Below are 26,522 nucleotides of genomic sequence, written 5' to 3'. Positions count from 1 at the left end.
TTCGAACCAATTCAAAGCCAAAAATTCCAGATTGCTCAGAGGGAACCGATTCCCCCCATAGGAGGAACCGATTCCCCCCTGAATGGTTTGGCTCCGAGATTTCCAGAATGCTCGGAGGGAACCGATTCCCCCCAAGGGGGTACCGATTCCCCCCTGTTCAACGGTCGAAATATTTGAATTTTACACTTAGGGAACCGATTCCCTATGAGAGGGAACCGATTCCCCCCACGATCCAAGCTGTTTTATTAAATGTTTTCACACTAAAACGGCTATAATATCTTCTCTAATTATCCCCAACGTTCAGAAGTGATCCAAGGTGTATTTAAGCAAGCTTAGAAGCCATTGATCAATAACAAGAAACATCAAGCAACTAGAATCAAGAGAATCAAAGAGAAAGCATCAAACCTCAAGTTTGAGCATTTCAAGCCCATTTTCATTCAATATTCATTTTGCTTTCAAGAACACTTTTTGTGCTCAATTGTATTCATCTTTGAGTGTTCTTTTCTTTGTTCTAGAATTGTGCAAACATCTTACATTGTGAGGTTTTCTTGTAAGTTTGCAAATTTGTAATCTTCTCTTTGAGAAAAGAGTGTTCTCAAGAGTTGGGGTATACTCTTGAGGGAATTGTAAGGTTATCTCTTTGGCCTCAAAAGAAAGAACAAATTAGTGAATTTGTTGGAAAATCCTTAGTGTGGATAGCTAAGGTAGTGGACGTAGACTTTGTTTGAGAAAGTCGAACCACTGTAAATCGCTGTGCAATTGCTTTCAATTTTCTGCAAAAGCTTCCACAAAATTTTTATTGCCAATTCACCCCCCTCTTGGCCAATTTCGTCATTCGATTAACTCAACAAATTTTGAACTAGGTAAGTAATGTTACTCGCTTTTTGTACCCTTGAATTTCAATAATGAAATTGCATTAATTTATTAAGGATAAATATATATACATTTGATATTTAAAATTTTAAGATATAATTTAGTGTTTAAATTTTTGGATTCAATTACATATTTGACTTAATTAGGATTTAATTTAATATAAAAATAATCTAGTTATATGTATGAACTTAATTTATTAATTTAATTGACACTTAAGTTTTACTTTTTAATCTTAATCAATATCTTTATAATAAATTTTTGTTTATTAACGTATAATGATTATAAGATAATATTTATATAAAAACTTTTAATTATTTAATAAAAATATTTAAATAATCTTATAAATATCATATTTAAACTAGAAACTTTCAAAAATAATAATCATCGCGTAACCATATTCATACTTATAAAAAAAAAGTGTGTTGTGTTCACGCAAAATCTTATCGAGCCACGTGGCTCCTTTAGAAGACGTGCTTGTGGTTATTTGATTCCACGTGTGATTTGAAGTAAGTTTAATTGGGACAGATAATGTTTCAACAACCACGTAGAAACATCTCTTTCTTTAATTTTGTATACCTACTTTTTGTCTTTAAAAATTAGGACGGTAAATGAGTTGGGTCGAATTTGAGTATTATTAAGCTCGATTTGATTTAAAATTTTTAAAATGAAGCTTGAATCGATTCAAAGTTCTTAATTTTAAAATTTTCAAGTTTAACTTAAACTCTAAACCCTAATTTAAATCAAGTATTTATCAAATTTTAATTGAATCAAACTTGAATAACTCACTATTTATCTCGTCTTATTTAAAATCCTATTAAAAAACCATTTAATATAGAAGGAAATGTTATTTCTTTAAACTAAAGAGCTTCAACTTATATATAAATTTATTTAAAATCCAAATGGTCAAAATAAGTCACGAGTCCTCACACTTTACAAAAATTTATGATTAGATCCTCTTAATTTTCCAAATTTAATAAGTTTACTCTAATTTTTGACAACATTAATATTTTTGTGTTGAACTTTAACAAATCAACATACTTGTTAACGGATCATATCTCAACTTGACAAATTTTGGATACATGCAAAATTGAAATATATAACGTGACATGTATTATTGGATAAAGCTTAACAAAAAATATTAACATCAATCAATAAACTGGAATTCTTTAAATAAAAAATAAAAAAATCGAATTCAAAATGTAGTACTAACCACTTATTTTTAATCAATCCGAAACAACAATCATATGATTCATGGGAGTAATTAAATTGCACAAATTTGGTACACCATCAGAAAACCAGACAATTACTGTTACATTCACCACACATTCTCGCTCTACACCACTTGCTCTTATTATTTCTTTTTCTAATATATATATATATATATATAATATATATATATATATATATATATATATACATGTTATTGTCAATGAATAAAATGGGATGAATGAACAAACAAAATGATAGGATAAGATGATGGGCTGAAGATTTATAATTTACTATCAGCCGAGACATTGATATATCAATCCATTTAATTTTAAATTTATTTATTTATTAATAAAATAATACATTTTAAAGATATTAATTTAGTTGAGTTAACATAGTTGGTCAGTTAGTCAAACCGTTCATCTTTATCTTTTTACATTTTTTTAGATAATGAATTCTATATTCATTACGAGTATTCCCCTTCTTTTCCTAGAGTCTCTCTTCCTGTAACACCCCCAACCCGTACCCGACCCGGATCTGAGTCTGAGGTGTCACATTTACTTTTCAAACTTTGACTCTTGACAAAATTCAAAGAAAATTTAAAACTTTCATTAAAATAAAAGCGGTTTATTTACATAAATCAACCAAAATAACCAAAATCGATCAGAGCATATTCAACTCAATCAATTAGTACATGTCAACTATATTCAACATAACCAAACACATTTAAATTATCTATTTTTTGATCTGAAATCTTTGTAAGGGAGATGCTGACATGTTTTGCTCTTATTCGCTTCTCTTCTCGTTTCTGTAACCTATGTGTGAAACAATCACATGCTAAGTCTATGACTTAGTGAGACAATAAACATATATGCAAACTTTAACTAATAATCATACATGAACAATTACTATTATCATTCATACAATTCATACACTCTTATATGTAACAAATACATACATACGTATATGTCATAATTATTCATATCTCTTATCTCAAGCTCCTATGATCTCTTATATTCATATCATTTATCTTGTAAACTTGTTACTATATCATCATGTAAATCAATTATAATCATTCACATATACTGTAACATGTACTCATATATCTCCTATCATAAAACACATACACAAAAGCAACTATATCATCATCTTCATGCTTATCACTATCATTGATTCCTTTTATCATATGATTATGTAATTACCATTTGTACAATCATATATCACACATAACATTTCACTAGGAAACAACCATATCATTATATCAAGTTTATTAATATTATCTCTTATTTAGCCCATGATACACATGTGAGAACTAAAGATATGCGAGTACATAGAGGTTGTGCACTATGTTGTCACCACAGCTCGTATAATTCCCTCAAGGGGCACTGAATATTTGTCCCGAAGGACCACTATGTCCCGAAGGACCACTGATTGTTCCGAAGAACCACTATGTCTCGAAGGACCACTGATAATCCCCTCGACTCTTGGCATGCCAACTATACCCCTAACTCTCATATCACATAACATGGGCATTATTTTTTTATACCATTACACATCTTCACATAGCCACATAGCTTTTCACATAACATTTCCATTTGCACATGTAATTACTTAACATATTTTCTCATAGCTCATGTTCCATATTCATATCTCATAAGCACGTAGCTCATAATACTTATATTCACATATACATTCACATTACCAATTCACATAAGCTCATGTATTCGCATGGATTATTTCTCATAGCATATCACATAACTTCTATTCTTTCTCCCGTAGTCACATAGATCCATGACATATAATACATATCCAAATTGCATATAATCACGTAGATCATTTCTTAGATGTTCATGTAAATCTAAATATCATATCGTTTTCACATATAATCATATATACTTCATATAGTACATAGAAACACCTAGAACACTTCTACGTAGCTTAGTCCTTTCATATTACTTGACAACATATATCATATATGTATATAATAACTTATATCATATCATTTACCTTATACTCCATTTCTTTGTATTCCCTTAGATTACATAAACTATGTCGTATTTCTAACATATATCGTTTAATAATATTTTATTTATATATTAGTTTAATCTATTTACTTAATTCAATTTTATATATTCCTTATAACCTTTTCATATAGCTCCATAACTTTAGTATATAACTTGTCTTATATATTCATATCATCCTTTTTATATTCAAGTTTCCTAATTGATATACTATTCCTATTTTATTCTATAATTTAATCTTATTTAGTTCCCTTAACTCTCATTAAATCAAAAAGCGTTATTATATTAATTCTCATAATGGATCATACCACTATGTACTTTTCCAACTCATGTTTCTATTAAGCATATACTGTTACACATGTTTACCTAGTTCTTATCACTTCTCACGAACTCACTTTCATCATATTTTCCTATTCTTACATATTTTATCTCATAACCATGTATTAACATAGTCTTATATTTCATTATCATATGACTTATATTTGTTCTCCTATGACTCTTCGTAGACATCTATTTCCATTTCCATATATCACTTGACTTATCTTTTATATTCCTATAATTTCATAACTTATTTTATATTCTTTCATCAACACTTAATAGTGTTTTTACATAACCCATATAGCACATACAAAAACATATCAATTCATATAATCAAACATACATACATTTCATATTAATTACATAATCATGTACTATACTATCTGAAATAGACTTATCGCAAGTCACTTTTCATATAATCCTATGTAATAAGATGCACTCACCTTGGCCTCACTAAGTTCCAATCCACTTTATGATTTCTTTTCTTCCGATCGAATCTTAACTTGATGGTCATCCCGAGACTTGTTCGTACTCGATATCTACATATTTATACATTGATATATATCAGTATCTAGTTGATATACTCTAATCTATCATTTCTTAGACCAAAAGAAATGTCTATTTCAATTTCCCCTTGAAGTGCATCGATGCATTCTACAGTGTACCGATGCATCCCTTAACATGTGCATCGATGCACTCCTTATGCATCGATGTACTAATTGTATTCGATTTTTCCATTTTTAAGGTGTGCATCGATGCACTTCCTGTGCATCGATACACACTGAACAAGTTTTGGAAATTTACCCTTGATGCATCGGTACACATTGAATGTGCATCGATGCACATAGCCCAGAATTCCAATTTATACCCGAAAATCTACTCTTTTCAGCTTAATTACTTCATATATCATCCCCTTTCTTATTCTTAACTTACATTCTCATATTCAAATTCAATTCTATTCATTAATCACCTCTTTAACATCAAAATCCTATTCTCTATATATAATTCAAGAATTACACTAAATTTTCAACATGTTCCAAATTCAATTCTATTGCTTCTAACTTCTTAATTGGACCCTTGACAAGTCAAATTTGGTCTGGAAATCCCATAAATGACTTTCTACTAAGATCTCATTTATTCACTTCCTTCTTTTAATCCTTCCTAATTCCTTTATCTTTTGGTTTTAAGATAACTTAAGCTTTCCTTAAGCTTAGTTATCATCTAATTATCATAACCCAACCTTAATTTAACCAGAAATTATCTAAATAGAAAACTCACCTTTGAGCTTGGAGATACAGGAGGAGGAGAGAAGAAGAATGAAGAAGAAGTTCTGGAGAAATCTTTCCTTCCCACGTGGTTCCCTTATCTTATAAAAAGTAATACAAATCTTCCTTGTCAAATGACCATTTTGCCCTTTAATTCCTTTAATAATTACTAGCAAATTTAAGGAAATATTTCCAGGTAAATCATTGAACTATTCAATTCTTCTACTTTAGTCACCAAGTTTTGAACCTTTACAATTTGGTCACTAACCCGACATTGAGGATGTTACACTTCCCTTCCCCTTTAGGTAAGATTGGATTTAGAACGAATAATATTATGTTCGTGTTCGCTTGTTTATTTTTTAAGGTGTTCGTGTTTTGTGTTTGTGTTTGTGTTCGCATTCACGAACATGTTCGTTTAGCTTTCATTTTGTGTTCGTATAGTGATTTTTTATTTTTTGTTTATATATTCAATTTTTAGTCTTACCTTTTCATTTGCAAGTTAAAGAAAAATGATAAAATTGCACCACTAGTGCTTAAACTCCTTAAAATCCATAATTTAAATTTTAAGTTTTATAATGTGTTCAATTAATCTCTACCTTCACCAATATTTAAAATGTAAAAAGAAATAAAAAATGGAGAACAAAAAATTTAGAGTTGAGCAAGCACAGTTGACCAGTTAGTCAAACTATTCATCTTTGTTATTTTATATTTGCTTAGATCACATATTCTAACTATAACGGATCCAACAATTTAAGAGTGAAGTCTAAAACTTTTATATTCTTTTCTTAAAAATAATGAGTGTGTAAAATTTCTTCTTTTTATTTTTATTTCTCAACACATTAAATTAAATTTAATCATTTTAAAAAATAATAATAAGGATGTGCCCCTGAATTCTAGATTTACTAGAAGCACTCACTTTCTTGCCCTATAATTTCTCTTTCAGTTCTCTTTAAATAAAATTAGGATTAAATTTATAATTTATAAAAAATATAAATTTGATTAGATAAATTTTAAAAATTTAATGGTGCATTATAAATTTAATGGTGATTATTTTCTCACCTAGGATGGATATTATAAACTTCTTGACAGTCAATGTGTGCATTATAATATAATGGTGTAACTTAATTAATTTAAAAAAAAAACTGAAGAGCTTCTTTAATCCTAGGAAATGAATTTTAAAATAAAAAATCAAAATTATATCTAATCAGAATATTAAAATATTCAGAAATTTAAGAATTAATTAAATTTTAAATAAATTTAAATTATTCAATAAAAGCATTTAAAATATTAAAAATAATAAAAATTATTGAAAATAGAAAATAAAAATACACATTTAAATAACAATAAAATTTTAAAAATATTCAATAAAATATTGAAAACAATAAAAAGTTTCTTTATAAGATTATTATATGTATTTTATTACATAAAATGTTTCGAACTATTTTTCAAACATGGTTTTATTTATTTTATCTTAATTCTTGTGTAACCTTTTTTTTAATTAAATTAGGTTAGTTATACAGATTTTAATACACTTTATTATTTGGAACCTAATCGAAGAAAGCAGAAGTAGAAAGAAGAAAGAAGAAAGAAGAAAGAAGAAAGGAGAAAGAAGAAAGAAGAAAGAAGAAAGAGGAAAGGAGAAAGAAGAAGAAAGAAGAAAGAAGAAAGAAGAAAGAAGAACGATAACCACATACAAGCATGTTAGGGACACCAAAGCTTCAGTTTAACACTTTTTATCTTTGGTAAATTATAAATTTGATAATTGAATTTTACTCTCTCCTATTTCACTTACTGTACTTTAAATTTTTTCAATTTTCTCATTGAATTTAATATATTGAAAATTTTTTGTCACTCAACCGTTTTGGTGAAAATTTTGTTTTTTCAATCTTTTCAATTTCACTCATTGAACTTAATACATTATAAATAAGCTGTTATATAGATGCAAAACAACATTGTTTTGGTAAAAAATATTTTTTAAAACGGTGTCGTTTTAATACCGTTAATGGCGGGTGACAAAGAAACCAATGCATTAAGTTAAATGAGGAAATTAATTTTTTTTAAGTTTTAATGAGCAAAATAAGAGAAAGTAAAGTTCAGTGATTAAATTTGTAATTTACCCTTTATCTTTTTTAATGTGATTTGTACCAATAATAAACATCTCAATCAGATAGAGAACAGCCTTCCCATGAAATAGATGAACAGAAACATAGACAACTCACATATTGTTCCAGATGCATCCATGTCTGGCTGTCATATCTTATATATGTGACTACTAGGAGGTCTGATGATGTTTGGCATAATTATAAATAATGTTGTTTTTGTCCTTATCAAACATCACAAAATTTACACCTTATCTCCAACCAAATCTAATCTACTACATGGAACATGCTATACTTGTTAAATATGTAATACATATGCCTTCACTTTTATAATCTTAAATCTATCATATGCCTTCTTCATGAAAAGATTATATATATATAGAGAGAGAGAGAGAGAGTGAGTGAGAGTTAATGAAGTAATGAATATAGTGAAGATAGGGATGACAATGGGTCATGTTTTTGGTCAACTCGACTCGATTTGAAATATATATATCTCGTATCTGACCTGACTCAAAATATATATATATCTTCTATTTGAGTTGGCTCAAACCGAAGAGCATATTTCCTTGACCTGAACCCGATATAAAATAAGGACATAATAAAAAAAATCTATAGAGAGAAAGGTACTATAGCAATTATCAATAAATTTATATGAAAAAATTACACTATTACTCTCGGATCAGGTCGCTTCATATATTTTTCACCCTCGGCCCGGACACAATATTTTTTTAAAAAATGACCTGATCAAGTTGGGTCGTGTCAAAATCTATTGATTTCGGATTAAATTGTCATTTTTAAATGAAGAGGAAATTAAATATAGTTAAGCGAAGATGAACTAGTTATTAAAGGATTGATAGAAATTTTTGCAAAGAATTGAAAAATTAATGTAAATAATTTTAAAGTGATTTAGTTTTTCAATCAAGTTTACATTCGTTATCTTAGCTATTCACACTAAGATATCACAAATTCATTAATTTGTAACAATATTTAAGGATAATATACAATCTTACAATTTTTCTAGAGAATTATATCCAAAATCTTAAATACATTCTTTCCCAAATAGAGATCATAAATAGTGTGACACTTAATACCCGATCAAAACAATCTGACCTAAATATCGAGCGATACATTGGTCATCGATGTGAAATGATATGAATTGTCTTTTAAGAATTACATTTTAGCATGGATAAAAATTTCATATAATCATAAAACGAAATACCATTTACTATTATTAACCGAGTGCAAACTTGAAACATGCAAAAAGTTCCGTTGAATTGTGTCAACATATTTAGTGGTATTTTATAGGGGTGTATTCGGTTCGGTTTTTTAATAAAAGTTGAACCGAACCACAATAAACGTTTTTTTTAAAATTAAAACCGAAACCGAATAGTATAAAAACCGAAACATGTGAATCTGAATTTTTCGGTTCGGTTCGGTTCGGTTTGGTAATGTGGTTTTTGATAAACCAAAAATATTATTAGACATAATTTAATTGGGCTAATTATTAGGCCATTAGGGGTAAGTGGTAACCGACTAAACATTAGTTTGAAGTGCAAACTTGTTTATTCGGTTCAATATGGAACAAATGGGTTCCATATGGAAAATCCGAACCGAATTAAGACACTTGAGTGTCTAAATCAACCTGGAACCGAACCATAAAAGGTAAATCTGAACCGAACCATTTTACTCGGTTCGTGTCAGTTTTTCGATTTTCTCGATTTCGTTGCTCAGCCCTAGTATTTTAGTCTCTTCACATACATCATACCTAAATATGATAAAATTGAAAACTTAAAGACATCATACATCAATTCAACAAGCATACAAGAATCTTGCAAAATTTTAGACCAAACAAACTTCAAATCAGACTTCAATTGTATTTATAATCCAATTCTAAGGACTAAATCAAAAATTCTACTAAAGACAAATACTTCTTTCAACTACCATCAAACCTAATAATACATGCATGAAGCATGCTCACCAAATTTGAATCACACGCTCTGACTGACCATCTAATTGTGGATATATTCAACTTTATATCCAAAGTCTCATGCAAACTCTTCTAGAATTTTGATGTAAAATTATAATATTTATCCAAAATATTCAATAACGAAACACAATGCAAATACACAATATTAGAAATATACAATTACATTAACTTCTATAAAGAGAAATTAGTACGCATCAAAAGAAAATATGCACTTTTAGAGAATCAATCGACAATCACTCATATAAAATCTTTCTTCGGTGGTGTCAAAGGGAAACCCGAAACAAAATTTATAATGATTCTTTCCCACTTCTATTCTAGAATCTTTATCTGTTGAAGTAAACCTGATGAATATTGTTGCTCTGCTTTAATCTTTTTTGACACATTAGACACTTAGAAACAAACTCTACGACATCCCTTTTCATTCCAGATGTAATACTTCCAACCCGGTCTTATAACATCCCGAAATTCAAGGTCAATGACTAAATTGAAAATTTTGAAAACTATGTGCTTGATTTTGAAATAAGTTAAAAGTTCATGTATTTAATAGTAAAGTTGGGGAGTAACAAGGGTATTATGGTCTTTTCTAAGAGAATATTTTTATTCTCTTTTTAAGGAATATAAAAACGTGGGAAATGAGGAAATCTATCCAGAGTATTCTTCTTCAGCTTCTTCTTCTCCCCGTAAGCCTCAATTAAAGGTGAGTTTAATTTTAGCTGTTTAATTCTTGGATTTATAAGTTGATTTTGATTCTTTGAGTATTATATAAGCTTAAGGAAAGCTTATATAAGCTTTTAAACATCAAGAATAGAGAATTAAAAGGAATTATATGAAGGGTGTAGAAATGAACTTTTGTTATAGAAAGGTTTTTGAAGTTCTAAAGATGGATTTGACTTGTCAAAGGGTCAATTAAGAAGTTAGAGGTGATAGAATTAAATTTAGAACACATGGAAAATTTGATGAAATTCTTGATTCAGAATTATGGTGAATATGAGATATGGTGAAGTGTTTATAGTATTATAAGAAGGTTTAAATATGTATAGATAATTTTAAGGTAAGGAGGGATTAATAAGTAGAATTTGGGGTCAAAACAAGACATTTTTGTGCTTAAAATGTAATTTTGGGTAGTGTGCATCGATGCATCTTCAATGTGTATCGATGCATGAATATCGAATGCAATTAGTGCATCGATGCATAAGGAGTGCATCGATGCACCCCCTTAAGATTAAGATATCGAAGGTAATTTGTCGATGCATGAGTAGTGCATCAATGCACATGTTAAGAATGCATCGATGCACTGTAGTATGTACCGATGCACTTCATGGGAATGGATAAATCTTTCTTTCAATCTAAGAAATGATAGATTATAGTATATCAATTGGATATTGATAGTATAAATACATGATTGTGTAGATATCAAGCACGAACAAGTTCCGGAACGATTATCAAGTTAAGATTCGATCGGAAGAAAGGAAAGCATAAAGTGGATTGGAACTTAGTGAGGTCAAGGTGGTGCATTTAGTAGTATATGATGTTAAATGGAAATAAGACTTGACAAGTCCTATTTCCAATAGTAAAATGCATGAATTCATAAATAGAAGTATATGTGTATATGAATTATATGTGTTGACATGTTATTGTATATATGTATTATATAGTTGATGTGAATATATGCTATGTTATGATTATTGTAACATCCCAAATTATGGGTTAGTGACCAAATTGTAAAGTTTCAGAAGTTGATGACTAAAGTAGAAGAATGAAGTAGTTCATGATTATTGGATATATGATGAAGGTTATTTAGTAATTATTAGAGGAAATAAAGGGTAAAATGGTCATTTGATCATTTAAGGAAGAAAAAAAATGGAATTATATACACGTGGAAAGGGAGAGAATTCTCCAGAGTTCTCTTCTCCTTTCTTCTTCTTCTTCACGTGGAAGCCAAGAGCAAAGGTAAGTTTGATTTAGCTTTTGATTTCTGAAAGTTTTAAGTTGGATTTGAGTCTTTGAGGGTTATATAAGCTTAAGGAAAACTTATATAGTTTAAACACCAAAGAGATAGAATTAGAAAGGAATTTCTATAAGGGTTTATAAATGAACTTTTGTTATAGAAAGGTTTTTGAAGTTCTAAAGTTGGATTTGACTTGCCATCAGCTTAATTAAGAAGTATTAGTGTTAGAATTGGATTTGAAACATGTGGAAATAGGGTATGATTCTTGAAATTCCTAAAGAGGAGAGGATATTAAGGTTAAAGATGAGATAAATGATATTAATGAGTTTAATTATGTATATGAAAGTTAGGAATATGAAAGGGGTTGAAATATGAAGGATTTAATCCAAAAAGAAGGATTTTTTGGGTCAAAAAGAGGTTCTGGGAGAGTGCATCGATGCATATTCATAGTGCACCGATGCATCATGTTAAAACCCAGAAATTGTTTGAAGGTGTATCGATGCATTGGTAGTGCATCGATGCACTCTTTTAAAATAAAATACATCGAATGCAATTGTGCATCGATGCATAAGTAGTGCATCGATGCATCCATTAATAAGGAAACATCGAATGCAATTAGTGCATCGATGCATACCTTCATTAAAGATGAAATTGACTTTTCTCTTGGTCTAAAGAGTGAACCATTAGTATATTAGTTATAATACTAATATAGATCTATGTATGATGATGTAATATAGAACGTGATCCCGTTCCGGATCAATTGAAGGATTATAATCGAATCAAAGCAAAGCTAAGGTGAGTGCACATCTCTAGTATATGAGGTTCAAGGGAAAATAAGACTTATGATAAGTCTATTTCCAATAGTGAAAAACATGAATTCATAGAAATGTTGTTTGTTATGATTTATGTGTGCATGGGTATATGTGTTATTGATATGATATGGTAAGTAAAAGGGATTAATGGTGATGATAAGAATAATAATAAGGATAAGAAGTGATAGGTATATGTGATATAGGTATTGATAGTTTTTTATGTATTGTAAGATGATATGTTTATGTGATAACATGATAAGATGACAATGAGTTACATGTCATATGAACACATGAGAAATGTTATGAGCCATATGAAAAAGAAAGTATATGTGATACATGAGGGTGAATCCTATGTGACATATGAATATGAATTCATATGAAAAGTGACATGAATTACATGAAAGAAACTACGTGATTACATGTATATGTGAATGAAACCATGAGCTTATATGAATATATGATATGGTTACATGAATATGAAAAAGGATATAAAGATAATGCCCATGTATGTGTCATAGAGCTAGGGGTATAGTTGGCATGCCAAGAGTCGAGGGTCTATGTGGTCCTTCGGGACATATATGTATTCTTTGGAACATGTGTGAAGTCTGGTGAGATACATACTTGATCCTTGGCATATGTATATGATTCTTAAGGAATGATATGTGGTCCTTCGGGACATTGTGGTCCTTCGGGACATATATGTATTCTTTGGAACATGTGTGAAGTCTGGTGAGACACATACTTGATCCCTAGCATATGTATATGATTCTTAAGGAATGATATGTGTCCTTATGGACATTATTATATGGCACTACGGTGCATTCTACGCGGCACTTCGGTGCAATTATATGTGGCACTTCGGTGCAATTATCTGAGCTGTGGTGACAGCGTTAGTGCACAACCTCTAAGTACTCACATATCTTTAGCTCACTGAGTATCATGGGCTATTAAAAATAATATTAATAAATAATATGATAATTTTTTGTTTCCTTGTGGAATTTCATGGGTGATATTGATTGTACAAATGGTAACTTATAAGACCATGTGATGAAAGGAATCATGATAGTGATAAAATAAGAAAGAATGAAGATGATAATATAATTGATTGGGTGTACGTGTTTATGATAATATATATATATGGTTTACATGACATGGTATGTGTATGTGCAATTGGTTATGGTATATGTTATATGATATGGACATAAGAGATCATAGGAACATGAGTTAAGATATATGAATGATAAGGACATATATGTATGCATATATTCGTTACATGTAAAAGTATGAGTGGTATGAAATGATGGTAAGAATTGTTTAGGTATGATTATTAGTTACCGTTTACCTTATATGTTTATATGCCTCACTAAGTCTTTGACTTAGCGTGTAAGTGATTTACACGTAGGTTTCGAGAAGAGGAACGAGCAATTTGGAGCAAGAAAGGTCAGTTCTCCTTACTAAAGGTCAGATCAGAAAAGATGTGAATAATATGTATTTTAGTATATAAAGTTCTAGTTGGCATGTTTTCCAAAAGAATCTATGTTTAAGCTATGAACCGTTTATAAATGTTTCGAATAGTTATATGGAAATAATAAGTGAAAGATACATGCTTGATTGGTTTTGTAATAATGAAAATGTCTTTTATGTAAGCGAGTCATTTATGTTATAAAAGTTTTAAATTACTCACTATTTTATACGAATAAATGTTTGAAAAGTCAATGTGACACTTCGGACTCGTATCCGGGTCGGATACGGGTTGGGGGTGTTACAATGATATAAACCATATTAGATGATAATAAATTATATGAATATAAAAGATAAGATATTTGAGATATATATAGAAATGAAATATAACTACGTGAATACATGATATGAGATAACTTAAGTAATAATATGAGAATATGGTAAAAGTGAGTTTATGAGAAATGATATGAACTAAGTAAGCAAAGGAAAAGGTTACATAAATAATAAGAAAGTGAGTTGGGCAAGTACATAGTAGTATGGTCAATTAAGTGATAATATGATATAACCATATTAGATGATAATAATTATATGAATATAAGATAAGATATTTGAGATATATATGAATGAATATAACTACGTGAATACATGATATAGATAACTTAAGTAATAATATGAATATGGTAAAAGTGAGTTTATGAGAATAATGAACTAAGTAAGCAAAGGAAAAGGTTACATAAATAATAAGAAGGTGAGTTGGGCAAGTACATAGTAGTATGGTCAATTAAGTGATAATATGAACATATAGGATAAGATAGATGAAAAAGATTCATATGCTTAAATAAAATTATGATACATTAGTTGTATGATAAAAGCTATGGAGTGATAGAGAAGTTATAGGAGTATATGAATTAGAAGTATATAAATAAATAATATATATTATATATGTTTATAAGTATAATATAGTTTATGTAATGTAAATGCATACTGAGAAATAAACAATAATAGATGATACGATATAAATTATATTAGAATTAGTGATGTAGGAATGCGATATAAATATGCAATAAATCTTATGTGTTTATGATAATATGAAATATGAGATAGAAGTATAGACCATGATAAATATGAAAATTTAAGAGATGAACTATAAGTAGAGTATATATGTGATGTGATACATGAGGTTATATGAAATATTATATTATATATGATATGAAAAAAATATAGATTCATGTATTTATATAGAAATGAGTTGTGTAAAATGCCTGATATGTATGACATGTTTATAGGAACACAGAATGTTCTATGCTATGAGATATGAATACGAAATGATATGAGAATTTACATGAACTACGTGATTACATTATATGTAAATGAAGCTACGTTTATATGAATATGTGATATGTTTACATGAATATGGAAAAAAAAATATATAAAAATAATGCCCATGATATGTCATGAGAGCTAGGGGTATAGTTGGCATGCCAAGAGTCGAGGGTCTACGCAGTCCTTCGGGACATATATTCTTTGGAACATGTATGGTCTTTTGAGACACATATTTGGTCATTGGATATGTATATGATTCTTAAAGATTTTATACGTGGTCCTTAGGGACATCTTATGGCACTACGGTGCATTTCTACGCGGCACTTCGGTGCAATTCTACGGGCACTCCGGTGCATTTATACGAGCTATGATGATAGCATTAGTGCACAACCTCTATAGACTCACGTATCTATAGTTCTCACATGTGTACATGGGCCATTAAAAATATAATATCGAAAAATTCTATGTGATGTTACATGTTGTTTGGTGATGTGATATATATATATGTGTATATATATTAAGATAAAAGAACATGATATATAAAAGGGAGAAACGATGATAACATATAAAAAAGTTATGAATGTAAATGATGATATGTGTGTCTAGGTATAACTAGTACATCAAAGAATATATAATTTGGTATCATATATATATGTATGTATTTATGTTTTGCAGGTATTGTGAGTTTAATTAAATTACTATAATTCTATGAAGTGTGCATAGTAGTAATTAGAGTTGAGATTTCATATTTGAATGTTAATGCCTCACTAAGTCATAGACTTAGCATGTGAATGTTTCACACGTAGGTATGAGAAGCGAGAATGGAAGTAGCGAGGAGTAAGACAAGTCAGTATTTTCCTTACGAGGATCATATCAGAAACATATTGAACATATGTATTTTGTTTATGGAACTAGTTGGCATGTAGTTACAAGATTTTAAATTAAATATGCTCTGATCGTTTTGATTGTAATTATTAATGTAAAGTACTCATTTCCTTAAATGATGAAATTAAGATTTTAGTGGATTTATAAAGAATAGAGTCTTGAAAAGTCAATGTGACACCTCGAACTTGGATTCGGGTCAGATACGGGTTGTGGGTGTTACATTTAATGGTATTAGAGCCAAGGTTTAGCCGATTCTAGGCTTAAACCGAAGTCAAATGTGGTTTAAAAATGTTTTCATACCAACTCAAAGTGAAAATTTCTGATCTGACAGTATAAGGAGTATCATGTCTTGCTAATATAATAAGATTTGTATGATATAGTAGAAATTGATTATAGAAATTATCGAAGTGAATCGATAGCTGACAAATCTGATGGTTATAGCAATTCACCTACCCTGGCCAGACAGGATGAAGAGCAGAAACCTCAGAAAGTGTCTATAAGAGTAAAAGTTGATTTCAGAAGATTGAAATCATATTAGAATAGTAATAGAAGATCTTCATTGTTTTAAATCGGAAAAACGATATGGATTAGTTTTGTTAGTACGTGGGATAGGATAGAATATGGTGAATAAGTGTCACCATAAGAACGTTAAAAAGAACAAATGACGTGGTGAGTACTTATAGAAGAGCTCAAGAATAAATGCATCAGTGATAAGTGTATCAGATATATGGAGATAGAGTTTATGAATTTGAAACAAAGGAATAATATTGTGTATAAGCAAGAGTGCGAATATGATAAGGGTTTGTAGTTAAGACGGAAAGAGTTAGTGTTGGTTAACTAGAGTACTTGATAAAAATGTACTGGAATTATAAGATATTGTCAGGATATGATAACCAAATATGAAATGGATCTAGATACATTTGTATATTTAGATCCTAGTAATGTGAGATATTGAAGGAAGTGAGGATTTGTATATTTGAGTAAAACTAAAGATTGATAAAAATAGTTTAAGAACAAATACATCAATCATCAGTTTATAAGACAAATGAAGTCAGAATGTTAAGTTTGAACAATGAAAATTGCAGGAGGTATAAGAATAAAAGTGAATTTGATAAGTTAAGTAAACTAATTTTTGAGATAATTTCGATTGGAAAGGATGTATATGATTGGTCGATTATGGCTTGTGCCCTAGATTGAACAGTTGCTATTGACTAGCTGTCATAGTAAAGGTGATAGAGTTATAAGATTGGAAGAAAAGATAAAGTGAAGTTAATCAAGTATGATATGAATTTGGATTTGGTTATGTATTTTGATCATACAAATATGATGTAGGCAAAATAGATAAGCATTGGTGTGTTTTAAAAGTGGCTTTAAAGAAGAAAATACAAGTACAAGAGAGGATAAAGAATAAAGTTCTGTATAAGTAAATGGAGATATCAAAGTTATGAGGATACAATGAAGATTGTTACACAGAGATGAGTATATAAGTGATAGGAAAAGAGTATGTGAACATGAAAGGAAAGTTATGATTTGTGTATAAGGAATAAATAAAGGAATAAGGGATTGAGTTAAAGGATCAGATACAATAAAGGTTATATGGAAGTGTAGATGATAATTTTGATATAGAAGTAAGAAAAGTATGCAAGGTGATGTGGAAGGATTCTTTAAAGTGTATGTTTAATCATATTTAAAGAAGATTTAAGGTTGTGTTTTTGGTTAAATGATGATGGAAAACGAATTTGGTTATTATTATAAGGCAATTAGAGATGGATTTATGATGTTGAGTGATGAAAATGGATGTTACTGTCTATGTGATGAGTGACATTATATGGATTTTAGAAAGGTCAAAGGAAAAATACAGAATCAAATGAGAGAAAAGATATAAATGGATTGAGGTTATGAGTTACTGTGTATGTGATAAGTGACAGTAGATAAATGTATAAAGGAAAAAGGTAGTTGAAGAAATAAAGGAAGTAAAGATTAAGCAAAGGAGGTAGCATGAGAACACTAGAAGATATGTTCTTATTGATATGTTCAGTGAAAATTCGAAGACGAATTTTCTTTAAAGGAGGTGAGATTTGTAACATCCTGAAATTTAGGGTCAGTGACTAAATTGAAAATTTTGAAAACTATGTGCTTGATTTTGAAATAAGTTAAAAGTTCATGGATTTAATAGTAAAGTTGGGGAGTAACAAGGGTATTATGGTCTTTTCTAAGAGAAGATTTTTATTCTCTCTTTTTAAGGAATATAAAAACGTGGGAAATGGGGAAATCTATCCAGAGTCTTCTTCTTCTCCCCGTAAGCCTCAGTTAAAGGTGAGTTTAATTTCAACTGTTTAATTCTTGGATTTATAAGTTGATTTTGATTCTTTGAGTATTATATAAGCTTAAGGAAAGCTTATATAAGCTTAAGGAAAGCTTATATAAGCTTTAAACATCAAGAATAGAGAATTAAAAAGGAAATTATATTAAGGGTGTAGAAATGAACTTTTGTTATAGAAAGGTTTTTGAAGTTCTAAAGATGGATTTGACTTGTCAAAGGGTTAATTAAGAAGTTAGAGGTGATAGAATTGAATTTAGAACACATGGAAAATTTGATGAAATTCTTTGATTCAAGAATTATGGTGAATTATGAGATATGGTGAAGTGTTATAGTATTTTAAGAAGGTTTAAATATGTATAGATAAGTTTTAAGGTATAAGGAGGGATTAATAAGTAGAATTTGGGGTCAAAACAAGACATTTTCGTGCTTAAAATGTAATTCTGGGTAGTGTTCATCGATGCATCTTCAATGTGTATCGATGCATGAATATCGAATGCAATTAGTGCATCGATGCGCCCCCTTAAGATTAAGATATCGAAGGTAATTTGTGTACCGATGCATGAGTAGTGCATCAATGCACATGTTAAAGAATGTATCGATGCACTGTAGTATGTACCGATGCACTTCAATGGGAAATAGAATAAATCTTTCTTTCAGTCTAAGAAATGATAGATTATAGTATATCAATTGGATATTGATAGTATAAATACATGATTGTGTAGATATCAAGCACGAATAAGTTCCGGAATGATTATCAAGTTAAGATTCAATCGGAAGAAAGGAAAACATAAAAGTGGATTGGAACTTAGTGAGTTCAAGGTGAGTGCATATTAGTAGTATATGATGTTAAATGGAAAGAAGACTTGCGACAAGTCTATTTACAATAGTAAAATGCATGAATTCATAAATAGAAGTATATGTGTGTATGAATTATATGTGTTGACATGTTATTGTATATATGTATTATATGGTTGATGTTAATATATGCTATGTTATGATGATATAAACCATATTAGATGTAATAAATTATATGAATACAAAAGATAAGATCTTTGAGATATATATGGAAATGAAATATAACTACGTGAATGCATGATATGAGATAACTTAAGTAATAATATGAGAATATGGTAAAAGTGAGTTTATGAGAAATGATATGAACTAAGTAAGCAAAGGAAAAGGTTACTAAATATAAGAAGATGAGTTGGGCAAGTACATAGTAGTATGATCAATTAAGTGATGATATGAACATATAGGATAAGATAGATAAGAAAGATTCATATGCTTAAATAAAAATATGATACATTAGTTGTATGATAAAAGTTATGGAGTGATATGAGAAGATTATAGGAGTTATATGGAATTGAATTAAGTAAATAGATTAGTTTGTATATAAAAATAAATAATATATAGATATTATATATATATATATATATATATATATGTTTATAAGTATAATATAGGTTATGTAATGTAAGTGCATACTAAGAAATAAAGAATAAGATCGTGATACGATATAAATTATTATGAATTAGTGATGTAGGAATGCGATATAATATGCAATAAATCTTATGTGTTATGATAAATATGAACTTATGAGAATAAGATAGATAGTGACTTGGTGATAGAAGTATTTGACCATGAATTATGTAAATATGAATAATTTAAGAGATATGTAACTATGAGTACTGGAGTATGTATCTATGTGATCTGATACATGAGGTTATATGAAATATTATATTATATGATTATATGAGTATACGAAAAAGAATAAATTCATGAAGTTATATAGAAATGAGTGTGTAAACTTGCCTGATATGTATGACATGTTTATAGGAAACACATGAGAAATGTTATATGCTATGAGATATATGAATACAAAATGATATGAAAATTTACATGAACTACGTGATTACATGTATATGTAAATGAAGCTACGAATTTATATGAATATGTGATATGTTTACATGAATATGGAAAAAAAGATATAAAAGATAATACCCATGATATGTGTCATGAGAGCTAGGGGTATAGTTGGCATGCCAAGAGTCGAGGGTCGACGCGGTCTTTCGAGACATATATGTATTCTTTGAAACATGTATGAGGTCTTTTGAGACACATATTTGGTCCTTGGTATATGTATATGATTCTTAAGGATTTTTCTACGTGGTCCTTAGGGACATCTTATATGGCACTACGGTGCATTTCTACGCGACACTTCGGTGCAATTCTACGTTGCACTCCGGTGCATTTATAGGAGCTGTGGTGACAACATTAGTGCACAACCTCTATAGACTCACATATCTATAGTTCTCACATGTGTACATGGGCCATTAAAAATATAATATGCGAAAATTCTATGTGATGTTACATGTTTGTTTGGTGATGTGATATTATATGATGTATATGTATTAAAGATAAGAACATGATAATATAAAAAGGGAGAAACGATGATAACATATAAAAAAAGTTATGAATGTAAATGATGATATGTGTGTCTAGGTATAACTAGTACATCAAAGAATATATAATTTGGTATGATATGTATATGTATGTATTTATGTTTTGCAGGCATTATGAGTTTAATTAAATTACTATAATTCTATGTAGTGTGCATAGTAGTAATTAGAGTTGAGATTTCATATTTGAATGTTAATGCCTCACTAAGTCATAGACTTAGCGTGTGAATGTTTCACACGTAGGTATGAGAAGCGAGAATGGAAGTAGCGAGGAGCAAGACAGGTCAGTATTTTCCTTACGAGGATCATATCAGAAACATATTGAACATATGTATTTTGTTTATGGAGCTAGTTGGAATGTAGTTACAAGATTTTAAATTAAATATGCTCTGATCGTTTGATTGTAATTATTAATGTAAAGTACTCATTTCCTTAAATGATGAAATTAAGATTTTAGTGGATTTGTAAAGAATAGAGTCTTGAAAAGTTAATGTACACCTCAGAGTTGGATCCGAGTCGGATACGGGTTGGGGGTGTTACAGGTCTAGTCGTGAATCATATTGATGATGCTTAATTAACTGTTCAAAATTATGTTTAACTCAAATTCGAACGAAATAAAAAATTATACTCATTCAATCATAAATGACGATTTACATGCAAACATTACAAGTTAGGAGATCATATCACAAACCTTGCATGATTGAGTGGCCACTTAAATAATTTAGGTATTTGGTATTGATACTAGATTATGTGTATTGATACTGAATGATTAGTACTGTTACTCTTGTATAATATCAATACCAATTTAGTATATTGTGTCTATATTCAACTTATTGGTATCAGTATCAAAATTTTGGTATCGATACTACTATGATAGTACTAATAGTTAATGTCAATGTCGATATCAAAATGACATAGTGTGATATGTAAATTGACCTATGGTATTGATATTTTCATGAGTAATATTGATACCTCCTAGTAATTTGGTATCGATATCACATGTATAGTATCAATACCAAATGACTAAAATCATCCCTAAAACATGTCATTAACCTTTCCTATCATTCAATAACCATCATATATCATTCAACTAAGTTAATCTATATAAAAAAACATACTTCAAACATACTATGATCACATAGAATTTATCAAGATCATTTTGCATACTTATCACTCAAATTTGACATTTTCACTCAAATTCGAATAACATTAGAGCTATACATTGAACGTATGACATTCTCACTCAAAGAATACATTCTATTATACTTCTCTCTTTCTTTCAATCTTGATATTTTTACCACATATATTAAATTGGCCAGGTAGACAAGTTTATTGACTTGTAACGTACGCCAAATTCTCAACCTAAAGTTCGTAACAGAGGCTCTGCCGTGCGTTACAAGTCAAATAAAACCAAAACAGTTATCAACTAATGAATTTGCCCTACGCCAAATGTTGCTGATGAGTTCTGCAATGAAATTACACGTAATTTTTTTTTATCTTACCGTATCATATCTCTTAAATTTGCAACACCATTATTACAAGTATCAATTAAACTAAACCAAAACAGCATAAATAATTAAGTTGAAGGACATAATTTATAGAACATATTTAATTATAAAATAAACTTATCAAGAAAAAAATTGGTTTATTATAAATGAAATTGTCAATCTTCTATAGCTATGGTAGACACATATCAGTTGGATACAATGGAAACCTCCCACCGTAAAGTCACAACGATCGTTTTTTTTTGTTTGGTTGGGAAGAATTTTTTTTGAGATTTTGCCACAACCTGGAAATTTTCTTATCATTTTAGTTGCCTAGATTTTCTTAATATTTTGATGCTCACTGCTTTTAGCAATGCTCTAGAATACTATCGAGAAGCCATTTTCCAATCCATGCCTGTAAACATCATTGCCTTGGACTCCTGATAACTAATTCGATCATCCTACAAAAGAAAATCGAATCGGGTTAATCGTGTTTATAATTTCCACATGGAACATCCTGGAAATGGAAGATCGAAAACCTTATCTTTTCGACATCAAGCATGATGTCTTTGACTAATTGTTCATTGTTGGGACTGTTGTCGTCTCGTAGTAGTGTTTCTTTAAGTTCATCGAATTCGATGTAACCAGTTTGGTTCTTGTCGAAGTAACGAAAAGCTTGACAGAGTTGGTCGTCACCAATCCTTTTCAGGTGAACCGCCATCGTAACGAACTCATCGTAGGTTAGTGTCCCACTTCCATCAACGTCAACCTTTCGGAGAAGAAAGCATGGAAACAGATTTCAGATATGACAGCAGAAATAGAAAACTTGAACCCAAGGCATCTATTAGAAGCACAACCCTAGCCAAGAAATAAGTCTTGAAATGAATTATACAACTTACAGACTCCATTAACATCTTGACATCAGGATCTTCAACAGAATGCCCAAGTTTCTCCAGTCCGTCTCGTAGCTCCTCGAACGACAGATGCCATTATCATCGGTATCCATCATATTGAACATTTCGACAATCGATTTGATCCTCTGGTACGTTGTTTGCTACAACCTGTAATAAAATAGACATCAAACAAGCCTCTCAGATCACAAAGGTGAAATGAAAGAAAAAAAAAAAAAAGCTTAATACTTACCCTTAAAACTTTCTTCTTGAATTTGCTCATCAATGAGAACTGTTTAATCCTTGATCTTATGTTTTCTCCCATATTTACGTTAGGACAATGTTTAATGTTTTGAATCCATGGATGTTCTTCATATAAAAACACAAAAAAGGTCTTTTTATCATATATTTTGGATATTTTCTTCATATTTTCAATAGATAATCTATTTTCACCCTAGAATTTTATAAGTTCGTCTCCTAACATAAAATCTTATGTTTGTTTGAGAAAGAGTACATACCGAGGACCTCTTGAAGCGTTAGATGATCGTAAGGATTAGGATGAAGCATGCTCTTGACAAGTTCTTTGGCTTCACTGGAAACCCTATGTAACACCCTCAGACTGATATAGGTGACCCGATCCGATCTGAGGTGTCACATTAGGGCCACCGGAGCGACCCACAATAAAAATCCAGGAAAATTTAATTTTTTGTTAAAACGTGTAAAATCATAAAACAAATTAAAATTAAAACACATGTTCCAGACTCAGTATAAAATAAGTCAAAAGTGATCTACATGCCCCCTAAACACATGCACTGTACTTCGTAAGCAACGCCAGTGTAACTCCTTTACTGATGTTGATAGTTGTACTGGATAAATTTAACCTGAAATAGTGAGTAAAGAGTGAGCTTTGGGAAGCTCAGCAATACAAAACTACCTAGTGATGCTGAAGGACATGCAACTAATAGGCAAACATAAATTTCCTTATCTATTTAGGTGTCTACAGGTTTTGGGGATGAACTGTGGTTCACTGATATTTCTTCGAGTAAAAGACATGAAGATTTCAGTTCAGAGGAAACATTCATAGGACCAAGTTTTTAGGAGATTGGAATAAGATGTCTAGTGTGTTCCAAGTCCAACAAAATAGATTTTGCCAATCTTCTATAGCTATGGTAGAAGCATATTAGTTGGATACACTGGAAACCTCCCACCGTAAAATCACAACGATCGTTTTTTTGTTTGGTGGGAAGAATTTTTTTTTTGAGATTTTGCCAAACCTGTAAATTTTCTTATCATTTTAGTTGCCCAATTTTCTTAATATTTTGATGCTCACTGCATTTACCAATGCTCTAGAATACTGTCGAGAAGCCATTTTCCAGTCCATGCCTGTAAACATCATTGCCTTGAAAATAAATCCTGATAACTAATTCGATCATCCTATAAAAGAAAATCGAATCCGAGTTAATCGTGTTTATAATTTCCACATGGAACATCCTGGAAAACGGAAGATCAAAAACCTTATCTTTGTCGACATCAAGCATGATGCCTTTGACCATTTGTTAATTGTCGGGACTGTTGTTGTCTCGTAGTAGAGCTTTTTTAGTTCATCGAATTCGATGTAACCAGTTTGGTTCTTGTCGAAGTAACGAAAAGCTTGACAGTGTTGGTCGTCGCCCAGTGGCGGACCTATGTGTCCCAGGAGGTAGCAAATGCATACCTATTTTCCTTTAAAAAGTATCAACATTTAATATATTTTATTAAGAGTTTAAAATTATGCACACATATTTCTTGAGCTTTGTGCTCTTTGACGTGAGTAAGAAGTTAATTTCAACCTTTTATTCTAAATTTTTAAATTAAAAAATATTGATTAAAATAATATATACCATTTTACCTTTTACAACAATTCATCTCACATTTTTACTTTCTCTCATTTTCCTTAAAAAGTATCAATATTTAATATATTATATTAAGAGTTAAAAATTTTGCACACCTATTTCTTGAGCTTTGTGCTCTTTGACGTGGGTAAGAAACCAATGTCAACCTTTTATTCTAAATTTTCAAATTAAAAAAGTATTGATTAAAATAATATATACTATTTTATCTTTTACAACAATTCATCTCACCTTTTTTACTTTCTCACCTCTAAAGCTTCTGTTTTTTTTTTAATTCAAACCCAGCTGCTATGAAACCCAACTATCGGTCACTTGCTTCAGTCTAAATCAACTGTCATGATGCCGTTCACCGACAATTTTCGGTGAACTTCCCCAACAAAGATACATGCGAGTAAGGTGATTCTCATTTCTTTTCCCTCTTAAATTTAGTTAAATTCATATTTATGTTTTTGTGTTTTTTGAAATTTATTTTTTAAATTTGAGTGAATTAAAATTAAGATATAAAATTAAATTTTAGATCAATTTAATAGATTTTAGTGATTTTATGAAGAATATTTGAATGTTAAATTGTGATATATAAAATTATGAATATATATTTTTGGGATGGAGAAAAAGTATATTAAATTTGTGTAATTTAAGCTGAAGCAATTTGGATATTTTAACTTTTAAGTTGAATCCATTAAAATTACTTAATTAGTAATTAAGATCTTACTTCTTTAATAATAAATATAGTTATTAATAGTGAATTATAATCGATAATTATTTTGGTTTGTAAATTTTGTAATTTAGTAGTCAGAAGATGAATGAAGAAAAGACCAACTTTCAACGAAAGAAGAAGAATAGAACGTTGGATTGGTTTGTTCAAAAGTCCAAAAAAAAATTATGCAAGTTCTTCCCAAGTGAAGTGTCAAATTGTATCTCATAACCAACTCAACCTTCAGCAACTTAAGCCGAACAAGAATTTTATTTCTCTTCAAATAATATGCCCCAAACTCAAGAAACCGGAATAGGATCTACATGCCTTACACAAGATGTTAGTACAACATTTGCAAAATATGAGGGAAAACGAGTGGGAGTATTTATTTGCTACAACCACTACATTTTGTAACAAGAATGACATTGATATTCTTGATATGGATGTTGTGTATACTCCTCCGAGAAGAAAGAAACGTTATCATTTGGATACTACTAATATTCATTATTTTCGAATTGAAGTGTTATTGGGAGTTATAGATATTCAGCTGCAAGAGTTAAACAACCGATTTGATGAGGTTAGTAT

General features: G+C 29.9%; 1 pseudogene; it reads right to left on the bottom strand.

The window, feature by feature from the left end:
- Window positions 1-22,768: 22,768 nt before the first annotated feature.
- The window catches only part of LOC120197080, a 46,746-nt pseudogene continuing 42,992 nt past the window's right edge, over window positions 22,769-26,522 (bottom strand).

This window comes from Hibiscus syriacus, unplaced genomic scaffold, assembly GCF_006381635.1.
Source record: "Hibiscus syriacus cultivar Baekdansim isolate YM2019G1 unplaced genomic scaffold, ASM638163v2 tig00004777_pilon, whole genome shotgun sequence".
Lineage (NCBI taxonomy): Eukaryota > Viridiplantae > Streptophyta > Magnoliopsida > Malvales > Malvaceae > Hibiscus > Hibiscus syriacus.
Note: the sequence above shows the minus strand (reverse complement) of the source record. Positions and strands in the feature narration are given on the sequence as shown.